General features: G+C 42.1%; 2 protein-coding genes across 5 annotated transcripts in view; one reads left to right on the forward strand and one right to left on the reverse strand.

The window, feature by feature from the left end:
* The window catches only part of PC (pyruvate carboxylase), a 989,411-nt gene that overhangs the window by 125,379 nt on the left and 844,194 nt on the right, over window positions 1-19,838 (reverse strand). The window lies entirely within an intron of this gene.
* The window catches only part of LOC141112373 (leucine-rich repeat and fibronectin type-III domain-containing protein 4-like), a 30,257-nt gene continuing 24,180 nt past the window's right edge, over window positions 13,762-19,838 (forward strand). Inside the window, exon 1 of the mRNA XM_073605167.1 lies at window positions 13,762-15,008. The gene's annotated coding sequence lies outside the window, so the exon portion shown is untranslated. The remainder of the gene's footprint in view (window positions 15,009-19,838) is intronic.

The following is a 19,838-nucleotide window of genomic DNA, read 5'->3' on the forward strand; positions in this document are numbered from 1 at the left end:
CCCTTCCTCGGTCTTTTGTATGGAAGGCGGAGGAGAGGAACCTGTGATTCTGTCAGGCTCCGAGTGGTCCCAGGCTTCTCCTGGCTGCAACTTAGCCCCGCCTCCTCCTGGCTGCCACATTCCACAGCCTCCTCCTGTGTGCCACATTCCAGAGCCTCGTCCTGGCTGAGGTCTTCCTGTGTATGAAAAAGGGACATAGTCTGAGTTTTTGATTCATCAATCACACACAATTGTCACCTCATGACTGTTGCAAATTGAATGTTAGGAACTATAACTGATGATCATTCTGAGCCCAGCATTTTTCATTCTTGTCCCAAATATTTTTGCCCACTACTGTCTATTGATATGTAAAACACTTTATTAAATCAGCAATTGGTGATCAATAATAACACCTAGTAAACATCATTTATTTATTGACCAGAAATCTGTAGAAGAATTCTATACCTGACTCCATCTGGGCTCCTCCACTTCTTCCTGGCTGGAAGTCCCAGGTTGGACATCGGAAGTCTCAGCTGGGGTGGAAGGAAGAGTGGAAGGAAGGGTTGAAAGGGATTCCCTGAGTCCAGTCTGGTCTGACAAAAATCGCAGTCTCTCATAGTACCACAGCCTGGGGACATAAATGTCATCTGCTCCTGCTCCTGATCTCTGGGAATCCGTGACCTTCTTGCGCTCCCTAAGATAAGTGCTCCTCAGGCCACCAATTTTGGTTTTTAAATAGGAGATGGTTGCCGTGGGGACCACCGGCTTCACCAACTCCAGTAGTTTCTCCAGCGCTGCCTGCCTCTTTTGTTTATTATTATAATGTGGATGTTTCACCTGCCACAGACAGGGCAGCTCCCTGTACTTGTCTATGAACAGGGGGAGGAAGTTGTGGTCATTGAAGCCATCCATTTTATCTGCAAGACACAACACAAGACAAACCCTAATGTCAGGCAAAACTCTCCTAATCTTGTTACAATATAGTCCTCAATCTAGAAGCAGTATAGGCCCAAGTTTAGATCTTACCTTCGTTATCACGATCGGCGCCTCCGATACTCCTTCCTCCGCTCACAAATCTTACGTACTACGCACACGTGTTACGCTTTATACACACTGCGCATGCGTGTAACTCCACCCGCCCCTGACGTTCTTTCTAGTCTATTCCCCGCCCCTTTTCGTTCGGCGCAGTGGGGGAAGAGCACATGGCAGAGACACAGCAGGTGCGTGCTTATTATAGCAACGAGGAGGAGGGGGAGGAAAGCCCGGAGCAGGAAACGTCTGGATCCAGAAGGAGAAGATTTAAAGCCTCCAATATGTCCTTTGGGGAGATGTTGGAGATGGTCGACATCCTGAAGAGGGCCGACTATGATGGAAAGTATGGACCTTACCCCAACCCCAATGTCCGAAAGGCCAAGATAATGGCGAAAGTGGTCAAAAGTCTGCACCGGAATTTCAGTGTACGTCGATCGAAAGATCAGCTCAGGAAGCGGTGGTCGGACCTGAAATTAAAAGAGCATGAGCAGTACCGAAAGATCCAGAGAGTGCTGCAAAAAAGTAAGTAGTTGTGCTGTGTTCCTATTCTTTTTGTGTTTATTACGTTCGTGCTGCTCCATGTGCTTTTCTTAACTGTTGTACAGTTTAAAATGGAAACTTTCATGTTCATGGGCACATTATTCGTTCGCATCAAACATTTTTCTTACGGCCTATAAAACATCATTGTTTTGGCCATATGCATTTGACCACATTTTTTATTTTAAAAAGTTGTGTAGAACACAGCACGCCAGGATAATGTGATTCAGTTTGTACTCCACCATATGTATGGGTGTAAGAAATAGGCGGAACCGGCTGGCCATGATTCCAAACGTGTTTTCCACCACTCTTCTGGCTCTGGCCAGCCAGTAATTAAAAACCCTCTGGTCCAGGGTGAGGGTCCTCATCGGGAATGGCCGCATAAGATGGTCCCCCAGCGCAAAAGCTTCATCCGCAATGAAGACGAATGGGAGTCCTTCCACATTGTCTTCTGGAGGTGGCAAGTCCAAGCTGCCATTCTGGAGACGCCTGTAGAACTCCGTCTTGGCGATGACTCCACCATCGGACATCCGGCCATTCTTCCCCACATCCACATACAGGAACTCATAAGTAGCCGACACCACTGCCAACATCACAATACTATTGAACCCCTTATAACTATAATAGTATGACCCCGAGTTGGGTGGTGGGATGATGTGGACGTGTTTCCCATCAATTGCCCCTCCGCAGTTAGGAAAGTCCCACCGCTGGGCAAAGTGGGAGGCCACAATCTGCCATTCCTGTGGCGTGGAAAGAAACTGTTGAGGAAAACAAAAAAAATTAGGCTTTTTGCACATAAACATGGAAAGCAGATTAGACACAAACATTCTTGGCCAACATCAAGATAACATTGATTTATGGGAATTTTTAAAGACCAAAGTATAAGGTACACCTATCATATCCCCCCCCCCCCATGGGCCATTTCTAACATTATGGGGGGGGGAGCTCTTGGACAGGTAACCCTCTCCACTTTATTGAGAGATGAATGCCTAAATAATGTGTATTACTTGGAACAGCCCCTCCTTAGTTACACTATTGGCAGCCCACTGGACAAGTAAGAAGTGTCATAATACAAAGTTATAAATACACATTGTACACATTTGAGCACATTTGGACATTCTGCTATTACCTATCAAGATAATAATAGGATACAAAAACTTGAAACAGTACCATTTGAAAGTATACAGGCAGGCCCTTGCACTACATGCTTTGGGGAATTCATCCATACATCGGAGCACAAAAGAGATGGGTATAGTGTGTATGGGTTTGGCAAAGTCAGCAGATAGATGATTGAGGATAGATAGAGAATTGGTATCAGCTGACTTAGCAGTTGGGGGGATGGAGGGTTCCAAATGATTTGGGGACCCCCCCAAAAAAAGCCTCTGGCACTCTGCCTGAATTTAAAGCACAAATCACATTTAAAAACATTTTAGGGGGTGTTTGGGGTAAAGCACTTCTATGGAGCTGATAAAATACATTGTTACATGACTACATGAGGTGAATATAGGGGCAGGAGACCATGCTGGGGAAGTAAGTGAAGGCAAATAAGTGAAGGACCAAAAAAAAAAATTACATAAAAATCCAGCATGCATGAGAACAAAGGGGACATTCACAGCAAATTCCAATCATGGTAATTAGGGAATGAGGAAAGAAATACAATATATTATCAAACATTAAATGCAATAAAATGTGATGTTAAAGGATAAAAATCTTACCTTAATATACTCCTTCTGCAGGACCTGGATGATGACAGAACAGGTCTCTGGGATAATGATCCCCAGAGCCTGGGGGGAGATACCTGTCGAGAACTTCAAGTCCCGCAGGCTTCTCCCTGTCGCCAAGTACCGCAGGGTGGCGACTAACCTCTGCTCCGGAGTGATGGCTTGCCTCATGCAGGTATCCTGCCTGCTGATATAGGGGGTCAGCAAAGCCAACAAACTGTGAAATACGGGGTCCGTCATCCTGAGAAAGTTCCTGAAATCATCAGGATTATCACGCTGGAGCAACTAATTCTTCGTCCATGAACTCCTCCCCACCCTGTTCATGGACTGGACTTGTGTCAAGGTCAGGACCCCAACACCAAGCCCCCGCACAGCACGAACTCTACAAGGAGTACGTATACGCAAGATGGCTAGAAAACGGTCGGCTGCTCAGAACGAAGTAACAGAACACACTGAACAGCAAGGCCTGTGAAGAGCGACCTGAAAAACAGTAACGAACGAACAAGAACACAATGACAAAGTCAAGCGGAGCTTGCTTGCACGCACTGAAGAGCAGATACAAACCCACAAGCACAAACTGAACAGCAGAAAACGATCTGAAAACCGCGAGTCTGAAAAAGCGCAAATCATCTCTCACCAAACTTTTACTAACACAAGATTAGCAAAAGGAGCCCAAAGGGTGCCGCGCTTGGTTCTGAACTGGCCTTTTCTAGTCTCGTCGTACGTGGTTTACGTCACCGCGTTCTTGGCGACCGGAAATTCTGACAACTTTGTGCGACCATGTGTACGCAAAACAAGTTTGAGCCAACATCCGTCTGAAAAAATCCTAGGATTTTGTTGTCGGAATGTCCGATCAATGTCCGACCGTGTGTACGGGGCATTAGATGAGCATCTTAACAAAAGCAGTATGCAAGGTATATGGGAATTGGTATTGACATACACACACCCACACAGGTTGAACGGGATGGACTGGTGCCTTTATTCAATCTCACCAACTATGTAACAACATCACATTCTAGCCTAAATTAGTCTGTTAATTTAAAAATGCTTTTTACACATTAGTGCTGGATTTACATTGTTGCATGTGCATGCAACACACATGGTAACACACACATGTAGGCATGAACGAGCATGCAAGAGTTTTGCTGAATCAAAGTAGTAATAGCCCCTAAAACACTACCCTAACCATGTAATGCATTTCAAATTAAAATATTTGTACTAGTACCTTCAAGGAGAAGTCCAGCCGAAGCTCGTTTGGCTGGGCTTCTCCTACTGGTCACAGGAGTGCAATTAGTTTTGCGCTCCTGTGACCCGTTTTCAGCAGAGAGCGGACTGAAGTCTACTCTCTGCTAATGTCACCGATATCAGTCCAGGCACTGTGTCATTGCGACAATAAAGTCTGGATCCATCAGCTGCCTGGACTGACACCCATCTCAGCCTCTCAGCGAGTTACTGAGAGCCTGAGATGGCTGCTCTCCACCCCTCCACAGCTCAGCGTTCCATTGAGCGTAGGGGGGGGGCAGAGCAGAGAGCTGCTGATTGACAGTGTGCAGCTCTCTGCTCGGGGAGCTGTGAGAACCGAGCCATCGGCGGTGTTCGATCGCTTGGTTTTCAGTGTAGAGGCGCCGGGGGACAGAAGCAGAATCGGACCAATGCTGCATCCACCCAAGTATGATGGGCAGAAAAAAACCCAAAACCATACTTCTCTTTAAAAAAAAAAAGCCAAGACACAGTGAAGTGGCTTGGGAAACCCTTATAATATCTCCTTCAGTGGGTGAGTGGATCAATATGACAGCACTACATCACTACTCATAATTTTCAACATAGTAAAACTAGGCAACTTAGATGCTAGAAACCCAAGTCTTCCAGACTACAGATATGGAGCCAAAGAGGTTATAGTAGTCCAATAAACAGGAAGAATTTTGAAAAGCTCAGATTAGTGAGCAAAAGGAGTTTTTTTCAGGCAAAGGGAGGAAGACAGGAAAAGTAACTGGCTTGGCAAGATCCTATATTCGTTATCTTTAAAAATAATTCTGTCTCTTTCTAACAACAGAGCATGACTGTAAAGTAGTCTATATTTCTTTGTCAGCAATAATGTTGCAGTTAATTTCTTCTTCTCTAATGTGAATACATAGGATGTTTCACTGTGCTAGAATGGCAGTGCTGCAGTTAGTGTACCTATGTGCTATGCATTTCATGCCATATAACATGCTTTCTGGTTTATCTATTGTAGATGTGGTCTTTTCTTTGGATATGCCATGTCCATTTAAGCGAAACACTAAAAAATATACAACTGAAATACATATACTTGGTTTTACCAAGAGAATTGTAGCGTTTATACAGGGAATCTTCTGACTAGCACACCATTTTTATACTGAAAAGCTAGTCATGTGACTAAAGGGATTCATTTTCCTGGATCAGCCATTCAGCATTGTAGGTCTTCTGCCTGCTATCAGCCTCCTCAGGACAGTGAAAAACCATAACCATCTCTGTTCAGCTAGTATGTGCTGAATCAGGAAGTACTGTTAAAACTGTATTAAACCCAAAACTATAAATCTAATACATTGCAGCTTACCGATCAGTAGAAGATGTGGCTGCATTCGTTTTCTATTTTTACATTTTTTTTCTCCCTCTGTTTTGCTATGGTAATCTGGCCAGCAATACACCTCCTGTATTATAATGTCCCCGCTTTGGATGAAGGAACACGGGATAGATTTGCATAATAGCATTGTCAGCCTGGAGGGAGGGGAGTGTCAGATGGACTAGCAGATGTAAATACACTAACACATTTAAGCCAAACTCTAGCTAACACTTTATAAGCAGTTACAGCAAACAGTTTTTACCTTTAGGGATAAAGATTTTCCATTAAATAAACAAAATCTGATCACTGTATACACCCCTGCCAGTGGTAAATGGTTCGTCTCACCCCTGACTTACTGGCTGGATCACCAGACAAAAATAGAAGAAAGAAAGCCTAAAAAAGAAAACTAATGTAGCCGTTACATCTAAGAATTGGTAAGCTGCAATAAAATAAATGTTTGCTTTTGGGTTTATTACTGCTTTAAACCAGGACAAAGAATATAGTTGCCGCAGGCAACTGCTCCAGTTTTGCCCCAAAGCTCCTTACACCAATTTGAATGTATCAGCCCCCTTGTGTCCTTCATAACAAAGACTTTACAGTGAAGACCTTCAACCATTTTACCAGGTTCATCTACTGCAGAAGTAGGCAGCCTTTGAGAGGTGGAGATCTACCTGGACAACATAGAAGAGATCAAAGATCACTGCCGGGTGCGGCACTTTAAAAAAAAAAAAAAAGAAAGAAATTAACTAGCAAACCCTAATAAAAAATAAAGACAACATAAAGAACACTCAGAAAGATGTAATAAAACTAAAGTTACTGTAAAACTATAAACTCAGTCTACCTTAAAATTTTGCTTTAATGAGAAACTCTGCATTTACTTTCACTCCCAATTTTTATGTCTGGGGAGTAATTGGTTGCCCCCACAAGTCTGATGCTGGAGATCATCATGAAAGCAGAACATCTAGCACTGCTGGCTGATTTGCTCAACTAGTTTCAGGCCTGACTGTCTGCTCTTATTTCTGACCAGTGAAAGTAGTATGTAGGACAGTGTGCAGAGGTCAGTATTATGTAGATTGTGCAGAGGTCAGCAGTATGAAGAGCAGTGTGCAGAGATCAGTAGTATGTAGAGAAGTGTACAGGGGTCAGTAGTATGTAGGAAGTGTACAGAGGTCAATAAGATGAAAAGAAGTGTACAGAGGTCAGCAGTATGAAAAGTAGTGTATATGGATTAGTAAGACAAAGGTGCAAAGCACAGGGGGGTCAGGAGCGGACGGTGCAGGGGCGGTCAGGAAGACATGGCAGGGAGCTCAGGACAGTATGGTGCAGGAGGGTCAGGAGTGTGCGGTGCAGGGAGGCCAAGAAGACATGGTGCAGGGGAGTCAGGAGGGTGCGGTGAAGAGGAGGGGAGTCAGGAAGATATGGTGCAGGTGAGTCAGGAGGGTGCTGTGCAGGGGGGTCAGGAGGGTGCAGTGCAGGCGGGGATCAGGAGGGTGCAGTGCAGGGGGATCAGAAGGGTGCAGTGCAGGGGATCAGTAGGGTGCAGTGCAGGGGGATCAGTAGGGTGCAGTGCAGGGGGATCAGTAGGGTGCAGTGCAAGGGGATCAGAAGGGTGCAGTGCAGGGGGATCAGGGGGTTGCGGTGCAGGGGGATAAGGGGGGTGCAGTGCAGGGGGAAGTGTCAGGAAGACATGGTGCAGGGGGGTCAGGAGAGTGTGGTGCAGGGGGTGGGGTCAGGAGGGCGTGCTGCAGGGGAGGTCAGGAAGGTATGGTGCAGGGGGGGTCAGAAAAATATGGTGCAGGGGGGGTCAGGACAATATAGTGCAGGGGGGGTCAGGACAATATGGTGCAGGGGGGGTCAGGACAATATGGTACAGGGGAGGTTAGGAGGGTGTGGTGCGGGGGGGGTAGGAGGGCGTGGCACAGGTGGGTCAGGAGGGCCAAAAAGGCCAGGAGGGTGTGGTGCAGGGGGGTCAGGAAGGTATGGTGCAGGGGGGTCAGGAAGGTATGGTGCAGGGGGGCCAGGAGGGTATGGTGCAGGGGGGCCAGGAGGGTATGGTGCAGGGGGGGCCAGAAGGGTGTGGTGCAGGGGGGTCAGGAAGGTGCAGTGCAGGGGGGTCAGGAGGGTATGGTGCAGGTGGCCAGGAAGACATGGCGCGGGGGGGTTGCAGGGGGTTAGGAGGGTGCAGTGCAGGGGAGTCAGGCAGGTGTGGAGCAGGGGGGATCAGGAAGACATGGTGCAGGGGGCTCAGGACGGTATGGCGCAGGGGGTCAGAACAATATGGTGCAGGGGGTGCAGGGGGGGCAGGAGGGTGCGATGCAGGGGGGTCAGGAAGGCATAGTGGAGGGTCAAGAAGGCCAGGAGGGTCAAAAAGGCCAGGAGGGTGTGGTGCAGGGGGGTCAGGAGGCTGCAGTGCAGGGGGGTCAGGAAGACAAGGCTAAGGGGGGTCAGAAGGGTGCAGTGTGGTCAGGAAGACATGGTGCAGGGGGGTGTCAGGAAGGTGCAGTGCACAGGGGGTCAGGAGGGTGCGTGTGATGAAAGCCCACCTTTCTATGATTGATGGGTAGAAATGGCCATTAATCCGGGGATCAATTAGAGAGGGCTGTTGAGTGCAGAGAGAGATGGAGGGAAGCAATGTTGTTCTCATCACTCCTTCCTGCAACTTTGTACAGTGTACAGAGATCAGTAATATGTATAGAAATGTACAAGGGTCAGTAGTATGTAGGGAAGTGCACAGAGGTCAAAAGGATGAAAAAGCAAGAAATCCCGCAAACAGTTTACTGAAGACAAGCAGACTAAGGACATGGATTAATGGAACCATGTCCTGTGGTCTGATGAAACCAAGATAAACTTATCTGGTTCAGATGGTGTCAAGCGTGTGTGGCGGCCACCAGGTGAGCAGTACAAAGCAAGTGTTTCTTGCCTACAGTCAAGCATGGTAGTGGGAGTGTCATGATCTGGGGCTGCACAAGTGCTGCCGGGACTGGGGAGCTACAGTTCATTGAGGGAACCATGAATGCCATCATGTACTGTGACATACTGAAGCAGAGCATGATCCCCTCCTTTCTGAGACTGGGCCACAGGGCAGTATTCCAACATAACGACCCCCAACACACCTCCAAGATGACCATGGCCTTGCTAAAGAAGCTGAGGGTAAAGGTGATGGACTAGGAGCGCAAGGTCTGTAACGTCCACCAGCTCTGTGATGTCGTGGACTCCAGTGGCAACCTGTGAAGGTCTGGTGATTTCCATACCCAAGAGAGTTAAGGCAGTGCTGGAAAATAATGGCGGCCACACAAAATATTGACACTTTGGGCCCATTTTGGACATTTTCACTTAGGGGTGTACTCACTTTTGTTGCCAGCGGTTTAATGGCTGTGTGTTGAGTTATTTTGAGGGGACAGCAAATTTACACTGTTATACAAGCTGTACACTCACTGCTTTACATTGTAGCAAAGTGTCATTTCTTCAGTGTTGTCACATGAAAGATATAATAATATATTTACAAAAATGTAAGGAGTGTACTCACTTTTGTGAGATACTGTATATATAAAATTTTGTTTTTGAGCTGTCAATTTTCTATGAACACAGTTTCACAAATTTTTTTACCAATATAGTTTGTTTATATATATAGAATTCACTATACTCAGTTTGGTATATATATTCTGTGTAAGATATATATGCATTTATTCATTATTATTGGTGGATTTGAAATAGTATAAGAGATATGCATATGATTAGAGTAGTCTCTAAATAAGATTTATGGAGCGCTGCACATTTTTTAGTTTTTAACAAACATGTGACACTTACCTGCTCTGTGCAACGGTTTTGCACAAACAGCCCCAAACCTCCACTTTTGGGGTCCCCTGCAAGCCCTCTTGGCTCCCACAATAGCAAGTTGCATGCTATGAGAGCACTTGTTTAGGTTCAATCTTAAGGCGGGCTGTGTGGGTCCTCAGACACACACACAGCAACGCTCAACCCTGCCCCCACCTGTCATGATTTAACTGGCAGCAGCCGAAGCCAATGGCTCCCGCTGCTCTCAGCCAAGCTCGTGAGAACATGAAGAAGAACTGAAGCCAGGCACAGCACTGGATCGATATAGGACTAAGGTGTTAGGGAGGAGGTCTAAGGGCACTAGTATTGGAACATTTTTATCTTAATGCAGAGAAGGCATTGAGGTAAAAAAAAGCTTTTGCATTTATAACCATTTTAAAACCTTTCAACTATAAAAGAAAAACGTTTTTGTTGGGCATACTCTAAGGCCACAGGAAATTCAAGTGTACATATAGAGCAACTACAATATGTGGTAAAGTAAGCAAGGTTAAAGTCCCCTTTACAAATAAGCATTGTGGTGTGTTACAGCACACAGATTGATGCCTGCTGTGTTAATTAATTTCAATGTGCTGCCAACACAGCACATTGCAGCAAAAGTTAGGCCTAATTTTTAATGCAACCTACCACAATGCGATGGTATATGTGTTGTGGGACACTGCAAAGCAGGTATGTTAAAACCTACTGCACCTGTGAATTAGGCTGCCTTTTGAAATATATGGCAAAGCATTGCACCACACCAGAGGAACAGTGTAAATAAGGGGTGTTGTGTCAAGTTGGCCATACATTGCTCAGCAAACCAGCCGAATGAAAAAATGAGACGACTTCCCCATCCACACACTGGCTGCAATGTTAATTGAGCAGAGATTTTCCAACAGCCCCATTCATGAAAAGTCGATCGATAGATCAACTTCTCATTAACGGGAACGGTCATTCATGGTTCGAAATTCGTCCGTTTCCTGCTGAACCGGTTGGATTTTGATCCACGTATGGCCATCTTTATTCTGCAATAAAATATATTTTACCAATGTTAGTGCAACACATAGGTATTAAAGGGAACTCAAATTTGAGGGTAAGGAGGAATAAACCAGCTTGGAAATTTCCCCCAGTAAGATGTCCCAAGCGCTCACTGTACTGTGTGAAAAAGTAGAGGATATACAGTGCCACACTTGTACCACACACATGGACAAACCTTGACAATCTGAGCCATTGCTGGCAATCTTATACCTTAGGGTAGATTTTTGATTGGATGCAATCTGATTGCTTATTAACAAGAAATGCAATGAATTCATATAGCAGTCTTGAGTAATAACCGAAACAAAAAGAGAAGGTAAAGTGTATCTAAACTCAAAAAATTTAAATATTGCAGTTTACCACTCCTTAGATTAGGTGAATGCATTTGTTTTCTTATTTCAGGCCTTTTGGATAACAATCCTATCAATATCAAACAGATGGCAACACTCACTGGTCCTCTGTGCAGCGAGCCATTGTTGTCAACCAAGCTGGACTTCACACGTAGCTGCCTTTGTTCATTTATAGTACATTACATGGGGACTGATGGAATTAATTAAGGATATGCTTGTTTTCTTCTTTCCGTTTACATAGAAAGTGACAAGGACACTGCATTTCTGTTAAAATCAGCAGATATTTTCTGTGCTTGCTGAAAATTACCTTAGTTGGAGCAAAAGAAAACTAAAGCAGTCACCTCACTTTAGGACAGGTAGGCTGCAATATATTACATTTGATCTTGGCTTAAATACTCTAATAATAAAGAAAAAACACAGATACTTTTGTACAGATCAGAATGTATTGTAAATGTATGTATTGTATGTATTGTATTGTATTGTATACCACAATAAACTGTCAACATTCTTTAAGTCTAAGCACAAAAAAAACATGTTTAGTACATTTCTTTAATTTGTACATATTTTCCCATATATTGGTTTATTAAAAATACAGTAAGTACAGAAAAAAGATTGATGATCCTGCCCATAATCCAGTATGCACCTAAATTCCTGTTTCAGCTGCCTCTGCTGTACTGAAATCCCAAGCAGTGTTGTCAGTATTGCCCAGCTCTACCATGTGCACTGCATACCAACTCCCCATCTCCATAACAGGAGGTGTTTTATAGTCCAGCAGCACAGAATTGTACAGGACTGACACCACTGTTTGGGATTTCAGTGCACCACAGCGACTAGGTTGTCAACTCATCACTAATTAAGAGGTCACTGTATATCTTGCAGGTTCAACAGGCATTGCTCTCTACTTTTTCTCCCAAAATCAGTCCCAGAGCATTTGTTTCAGAGATGTTTTGCACCTTATAACTATCAGTGTTTGTAGCCTACGCTAACATATATATATATTTTTCCAGGACAGATAGGACCTCAATTCGGTAGCATGTTTAGATACAGATATTGACATTTTTATTTTTTGATTGAAAAAAATTGTGAAAATTGGGAAAAATGTGTATTATAGTAATTCTTCTCAAAGAAAATATTACTTAGATTGCACATGCCCACAGATATTTATCCCCAACTATGTGGACTCAATCACATGTGCGTATTTAAAGCCCATCTCTGGGCAAAATAATTTTCAAATGCAGTGGGGCTGTGCCCACACTGCAACTGCACAGGTTAAACTACTTGTTTTTGTCTAGGGGAGAGGAGAAAGGTGATTTACTTACCGAATACTCCTGGCACAAGACCAGTCTGGCACCCCCGTGCTCCAGCAATCTTGAATTAGGGACTGTTCCTGATGCCATTAAGCCCAGAGCAGGCTACGTAGACTAGGAACAGTCCACCGCTGGACCATGGGAGAATGCCGTTTTCCAGTGGAACAAAGGATTGGGTGAGTATAAGCTTTTTCCTCACCCCTAGACAAAATGAGAAGCTGACCTGTGCAGTGCAGACACAGCATAGGAAAACCTTTTTTTTTTTTTTTTTTTTTGGCTCTAAGTCTGGCTTTAATCATACACCCATGTGAGGGCAGAGTTTGCCTCCAGAGGATGTAAAGGTGTTTCCCTACATGTGCATGCAGGCAGTTCCATTCATGTAAATTGGGACACAGCAGCTATATGGACACAGCCGTTGCTCCCAATCCGAGATCAATGTGGCACAGATGTCCAATTGGGAGCATTGGTTGTGTCCGTATAGCTTCTGTGTCCCAATTGACATGAATGGGACTACCTGCATGCTGAAGCAGGGGACATCATTGTAACCCCCTGTGAGCCAAAACGGCCCCCACATGGTGTACAGTTAAGTAGAGTTGTCTGGATGGGGCCTAACAGTTAACGTTTGGTAATAAAATCATAACGCAACTGAGATTTTTATGTAACAGAATGGTAAAACTCAAAATGAACATTTGCACTATAATTTCAGAGCGTTGTTTTTCTCTTATAATTCTACATTGTGACACAGGCAGAAAAAACACTTTTAATAAATGTTTAGCATAACATTTAGCATGACCCCACTCTGTGGGTTGAACTGGATGGGTCTTTTTTCAACCACACTAACTATGTCACAATAAGATTAGATCAAGTTAGGTTGGCCAAGATGCAAATTAACATGAAGGCAAATTTTTCCATTTGCGATCACTTTTGCTGTAACTACAATCATCATCCAAATCATAGAATATCAATGTTGGGACCTGGGAATTAATGGGGATACAATTTCTAAAATGCATTTATTTTTAATGTGTTTGCGTGAAGTATATGTGTGCGTGTAGTATAGTACAAGTATATCTATCTATCTTTATATATATATGTATCGTATTTGATGCAAACATTTACTAATTATTTTTCTTTTTTTGCACAGACATACACTTCTTTCTACATCACAAAAATGACGATGTTTTGAAAGATAACAGGAACATGAACATTTGTGCCAGTGTTAACTGTGTATTAAGATTACACAGTTTAGCTGTCAAAAGTAAAAACATCTCCATTCTTCTTAAAGGGTTAAAAAGAATTCACAGCTTAAGATACTGTGCAGGCACAGCAGTGCGGCTGGGATAAAAGCTACTTTCTTTCCCCTCCTCCTCCTGATTCTCTCCTCCCTTTCTCACTCTGTCTTCCACCCACCCCCCCCTCCGAGCTCTGGCTGTTCGCTGTATCAGGTTCTTCTTACATCTCTGCTCTTCTATGTTACATCCATTCTGCATTGTCTGCTTTCACCTGGGCTGGAAGGGGTAAACAGTACCATCCACGAAAGCTCTAAGATGACCAGAATGAAAATTTGGATATACTAGGCAATGGAGAAGAAACATTATTTACAGCTTGGCTTAAAAGGGAAAAAAAAACTCAATTTTGTTCATCTTTTGAATGCCATCTTTTTATTTTAACTGACTAGGACATCTGCAAGACATTGGGAGCTTTGAGATCTCCCAGGGAAAATGCTGTGTCTCGTACAATGGCTGTCAAATGTTTCCATGTTTTCCTCTTGCTCTGCATGGATCTTAACCTTTCATATTTCTCACTTTCCTGTCGGAATTTCAACCTTTATAACAGCTGCAGCAAACCTATGAGGAGTTTGAGTCTGGATTTCTGGCTGTGATGATTTTTCTTATATGTCCTTTGGAAACTATCAGAAGATTTTTAAAATCCTACAAAACTGCATACGTAGCTACAGAAATAGATGAAAATTTCCAGTCACTGGTTGAAGGAATTTAACCCTTTCCTTGGTTTTCAGGTGTCATTAAATTTGTTGACCTTTTTTTCCTGCCATTGATGGTAAGAGCCCGAGACCCAGATATTTTATATTTTTTCCAGCTACTGGATGGAGGAAAGTAACGCAACAATATTAATAATTTCACCAAATTAGCAGTCACCAAACATTTCTCCAAGACCCACTGGCCATAAAGCTTTGTTAAATGAGGAAAGTATGTTTATACAATCTGAAAAAAGAAAGCGTGAAAGAAAAGGGATTGAAGCCTTCTCTAATGAGTTAAGAAAAATGAAGCGAGAGGAATGAAATCACCAGAGAAGACGAATGTCTAGAACACAGATCTCTGTGTGGATCTCGCAAAGGCTCGTGTCTGGGGTGACAACAGGGCCTAAAACAGTTTAAGGGATAATGGGGCTGTGTGAAAGGATTGGTCCTGCACATAAGGTCCTATATCTCTTGTGGGATCTATCTAAGGGACAAAGAGAGCGAGGACTGCAGTGAAGAGAACAGGAGAAAAATAAGTGGGCAAAAACTCCACAGCCCTGCGCTCAGCTTATCTGCCCCAGGAAATGTCCTGCTTGTCACAGATTACACGTATCAAAAGTGAGAAGGGCAGCAGAGCTGTCACAACAGAGGGACACCAGTGAGAAAAGGAGGAACGCACAGGTATTAGAAAAGGAAACCTCTAAATGTGCCATGAATACAAGAAAAACACGTTTTTTAAAAAAAAATCTGTTTAATATCTAAGTATTTGACAACCTGTGTTAGACAGCTTTGTGTGTAACACTGCATGCCAATAAAGGTACCCAGCAGGAATGTTTGAAATCAAAGCTGTATCCCTAAGCTACGTGTGAACATAATTTCTGTCATTTTAGTATAGTACTCATAAAAGAATGATTACATGTGGGGCTGAATGAGCATCCATCAGAATATGAAAAAAATATGTAAAGGAAAGGAGTGTGGGATAACAGTGAGAAGAAAATTCAGCAGAGGGTGTAAAACTGGCAAAAACACAAATATACATATGGACATACACACACACATCAGAATGCAAAATGAGAACATAGGGAAGAAAAAAAAAGATAAGAAACTGCCTAACAACCTCCTGCAATGACAAAGTGGTGCTAGTGAGCGACATTTTGTCAGGAAGGAGGTATCTTCTTAACTTCATCCATAGGTACATCATGGAGAATTTGTGAGAATTCAGAGGAACTGTGTTTGAAATGTCAAAAGGACAAACAGCCAAGCAGGAAAGAATAAATGTTTGAAGAGTATGGGGAGGACAGGCACAGCTACTGTGAGCATATTAGAAGGAGAAGATGCAGAGGGAAACACTTTGTATAGGAAATGCTGGGGGACCTGATGTAAGATTATAGAAGAAATGTCAGATGCTGGATAGCTTCACAATATTTGAGATTTGGAATGACTTGTAAAAATGTAGCCTCATAGAAAGTTCCTGGGACAAATAGAAAAACCCTGCCATGCATAAAAATGGTGGGATTTCAAGGTATTCTAGGTATCCTGTGGTAGGAAGTCATTACGTGGGTGGAGCGACAAGGTAGATGAGACACACAAAAAAGGTCTATTTGTAATGGTGGAAGAATGACTCTGCTGACAAACACTAGCTATGTGCATTTCATTCCCACCTTTATTATTCACTTCAAAGTTGCCATATCTTGTGACTCATTTTAAGCAACTACAGAAGGTATTAATAAACACATTGCAAATGTAGCTGTGTGGAGCATCAGTAATGAGGCACATATGACAATATGTATGGGGGGGGGGATTATATGTATCTCAATTATATATACTTATATTAAATTTTTGTTTTATTGCTTTGAGGTTTTCTTGACAAAAAAATGGTTTGATAATGTCTGATGTTCTCCATATAAATACCAAATCTAATTAAAAATCAATAACAAGAGCTGCATAAATTAGAATAAGGCAGAGATTAAAATCGATGAAAGAGTAATAGAAGAGAAAGGTAAACATATTTAGTTTCAGTTTGAATCTGGAAAGCAAAACATGTAAGAAATGATGCCCGATATAAAATGTAGTTCTGCTGGAATGCTCCATGACAATAATGGGCAAAAGCCTACAAGGCATTGATTGAGGCCTTCTGTCCCTGTGGGTCATGCAATACATTGTGATTATTTTGGCGAGCGCTCAGACAGTAATACCATTTGCAGACACAAACACTATTTACAAAGCTGTAATATCCCAACCTTCATTTTACTATGTGGTAAAGAGCTTGCTTTATGCTGGGTCCTTTCACCGCTAAAATATGTTTGCCTAACTGCTAATTCATGCAGTGTGGAGAGCATAAGCAAGCCTTTAACAGTGAAAAGTCTGCAGGACATTGCTTTGCAGCTCCCAGCTTGGTGTCCAGCTTAGCCCAACTGGGCACTGTACTGTTCTATGTCTAGAGGAGATGCTTAGCAACCATTTGCTAAGCAACAAGGAGGCTGATAAAAAAGCCTGCTTTGCAGGTATGAAGAAGTGAGGAGGAGGAAAACATTAGCTTACAATAATTATGTTTCTCTCTGTTTAAAACACTATGATTCAGAAAGAAGAGAACCAGTATATTTGTGTATTTTTACATTACAGTTAGCATATCCTACAACAGATCTTGACACACATTTGTCCCTATACTGTATATGGGGCTATTACAGCCCTTTCACTAAAAGAAAACAACAAATCCTTAAAAATACTGCAGGAAAAACTATAGGACAAAGCTGTGTATGTGGTTTTATACTACAATTATCTATTGTTCAATGTGATGAAATACGTAAACAAAAAAAAACAAAAAAAACACACACACAATATAACCTATAAGAACAATACTTTTAAAGACTATGCATTTTTCATTTCATAGATATTCAAAGCTAGTGGACACTTGGTGGATTTGACGAGGTTGATTTAACTCACACTAAACCTTTTGGCTGAACCCAGGAAGTCACACAGGAAGTTTCTGAAAAAAGTGCCCTTGCCATTGTGACTAGATCTGTAGTCAAACAAATCAACAGTAGCGTTGGATTTTATTTAAAAAGGGCTTTGGAAGCAGACCCAAAATACTAAAGCTCTTACATGTAACAAAAGCATTGCTGAGCTAAAATTATATAAGAATTTATTTCATTAGTAAACTGTAATGCTGGGTGGATTTTGATACACACCCTTGATAACAGCAAATATTGCCTAGCTCTCTATCCATGATGGACTATTATCTGGCCGTTAAAGTAAGAGACCATCAAATTTCACTGTTGCAACATTTTGGCATATGTAACAAGTTTGAAAAAGAGAAGCTTACATGTGGAAAAAGTTCTACTGATTGCACTGGGATTTGTAACCAGTATGTATAGATACTTACACCTCAGAAAGCAGCAAAAAAAAAAAAGACCCAACCTGACCAGTCAAGCAAATTTACTCTAAAACATCTCAAGTTGTATACACATTGGACTTGCTAAGAAGATGTTGCATCAGTGTAACCTTGCATAGTTATCTGCATGTTGTTCAATATGCACCTCCAAACCAATAAAATTGATACACTGGTTGTTGAGGTAGACATTTTCCCTGAAAAGAATAAAACCTGTTTACAACGACCTTCATATATGCATTCCTATCTCAATAAATGTAAAGGCACATCCTCCTCATATTGATTAGTGAGGGATACACCTCTGCTTTATGTATTCTGAGAGAATGTAACTGCAGCCTAGGGTGTATTTTTTGCTGCACTGACATGAGATGTTGAAGGTTAGAGACAGATATGGGGACAGACTGATATTAACCCTGACACTAAGCTCCTGGCAAAATTTCACTCCCGCCTGGGAGATTGTACAGATACTCAGATAAAGGGGTCACACAGCTGTCAAATGGAGAAAATAATAGTGGAGAGGAAAGAGTAAGAGAGAATAGAGACAAAGATAAATCAGAAGGGAATAGCTAAAATAAGAAGAGCACTGATAACTCAACTAAAAGAAGGTGTAAGAAAGCACAGAACACAGTGTACCGAAGAACACATACAGTAGGTGCAGGTTTCTGTCTGGTATGCTAGCTAAACTCTTTTACCCTAAACCTCATAACAGAATCTCATAATTATACAGCCTTCCTTTATTTGCTCTAATACACAGATATAAGATCAAGGTAAATAATTTGTTTAAGATTTAGTTCTTTTAAAACATGGCAAGAATAGCTCTGCATATGGCAGTAAGACATCCTCCAGGACCTAACAATATCTTATCGAAAGTGCAGAATAAAAAAATATATTGGTACAAATATTGATCTGTTCATGTATGCTGCACAGCTGCTTCTGCCTATTTAATAATATTGGGAAATTCAGCTCTCATGAACAACCAGTCCTTTTAGGCCTGGCCATCACCACACGAGACTATGCTAAAACCAATCATGTATGGGCACTTTTATAATTCATCTACACAACCTACTTTTACCAGTTCTTGATATCTTAAAACATTTTGCTAATTGATTTTTTGTGGTACCAATCCACTGGAGGAATTTAGTTATTAATTTGTATAAAATGCAACCGGTTTTTATGTTAGTTATATTAATTACTAACAAAGACCATGTGTGATGTATGCAGCATCTGCATTAGTCAACAAACTCGTTCATGTATTCAAGCAGGTTATAGATCATTTTTACATGCCTGTTATTTGTTACAATTACTAGAAGTAAAGCAAGATTGTACAGGTGCATAAAAATGAATTATATATGTCTGCTAGGCACTTCACCTTCAACTCATTACATTTAGTCACACGGAAAAGATTACTTTAGTTAAGAGAAATGATGACTACATTGCATTTTTAAAGGTAAATCATATCACTGGCTAACTTAACTAAAACCTGTACTAATACAAATAGCTGTTGGACTTTTTGAGCTTTAAGGTTCAGTCCAACCAAACATGATATTTTAATAATAACCATCACAGGTTACTTTTTTTTATAGGTATTAAATACCCTGATAGTGAGATCTCCTGGCTATAATTTCAAACTATTCCTGTCCATCAGTGTTTTAGAATCTCTATTGCATTTGATCAAAATATAAAAGCAGAGGGGTTATTAATGTCAGTTAATATATTTCCCCTAGTATAACTTTCCTTTAAAATGTATATGTGGGCAATATTATGCAAATTTCCCTATATTATGTGCCTTTAAAAATTATGCAAGTACTGAAAAAATACCAGATGACCTTGGCAAAAATGCACTGAGTTTCTAACTTCCTGTAGTGGGCTGCTGAATTACATCAGCACATTGCACATTGGTATCTTTATAATTCTTACACAATAATTACCTTAGCACCCCTCCTCCCGCCTATCATTTCAGCTATTTTTCCCTCTCTCCTTAGGGATTGGAAATACTGCTTGGGATTTCAGTGCAGCACAGACTGCAATGAGAGCCCACTATAGGAATTTAGAAGCTGATTTCTTGCAGGATCATCAGGTATCTCCACATTCTTCCACACTGCCAACATGGGGAAGTGTTCATA

The sequence above is a fragment of the Aquarana catesbeiana genome, linkage group LG11 (genome assembly GCF_042186555.1).
Source record: "Aquarana catesbeiana isolate 2022-GZ linkage group LG11, ASM4218655v1, whole genome shotgun sequence".
Taxonomy (NCBI): domain Eukaryota; kingdom Metazoa; phylum Chordata; class Amphibia; order Anura; family Ranidae; genus Aquarana; species Aquarana catesbeiana.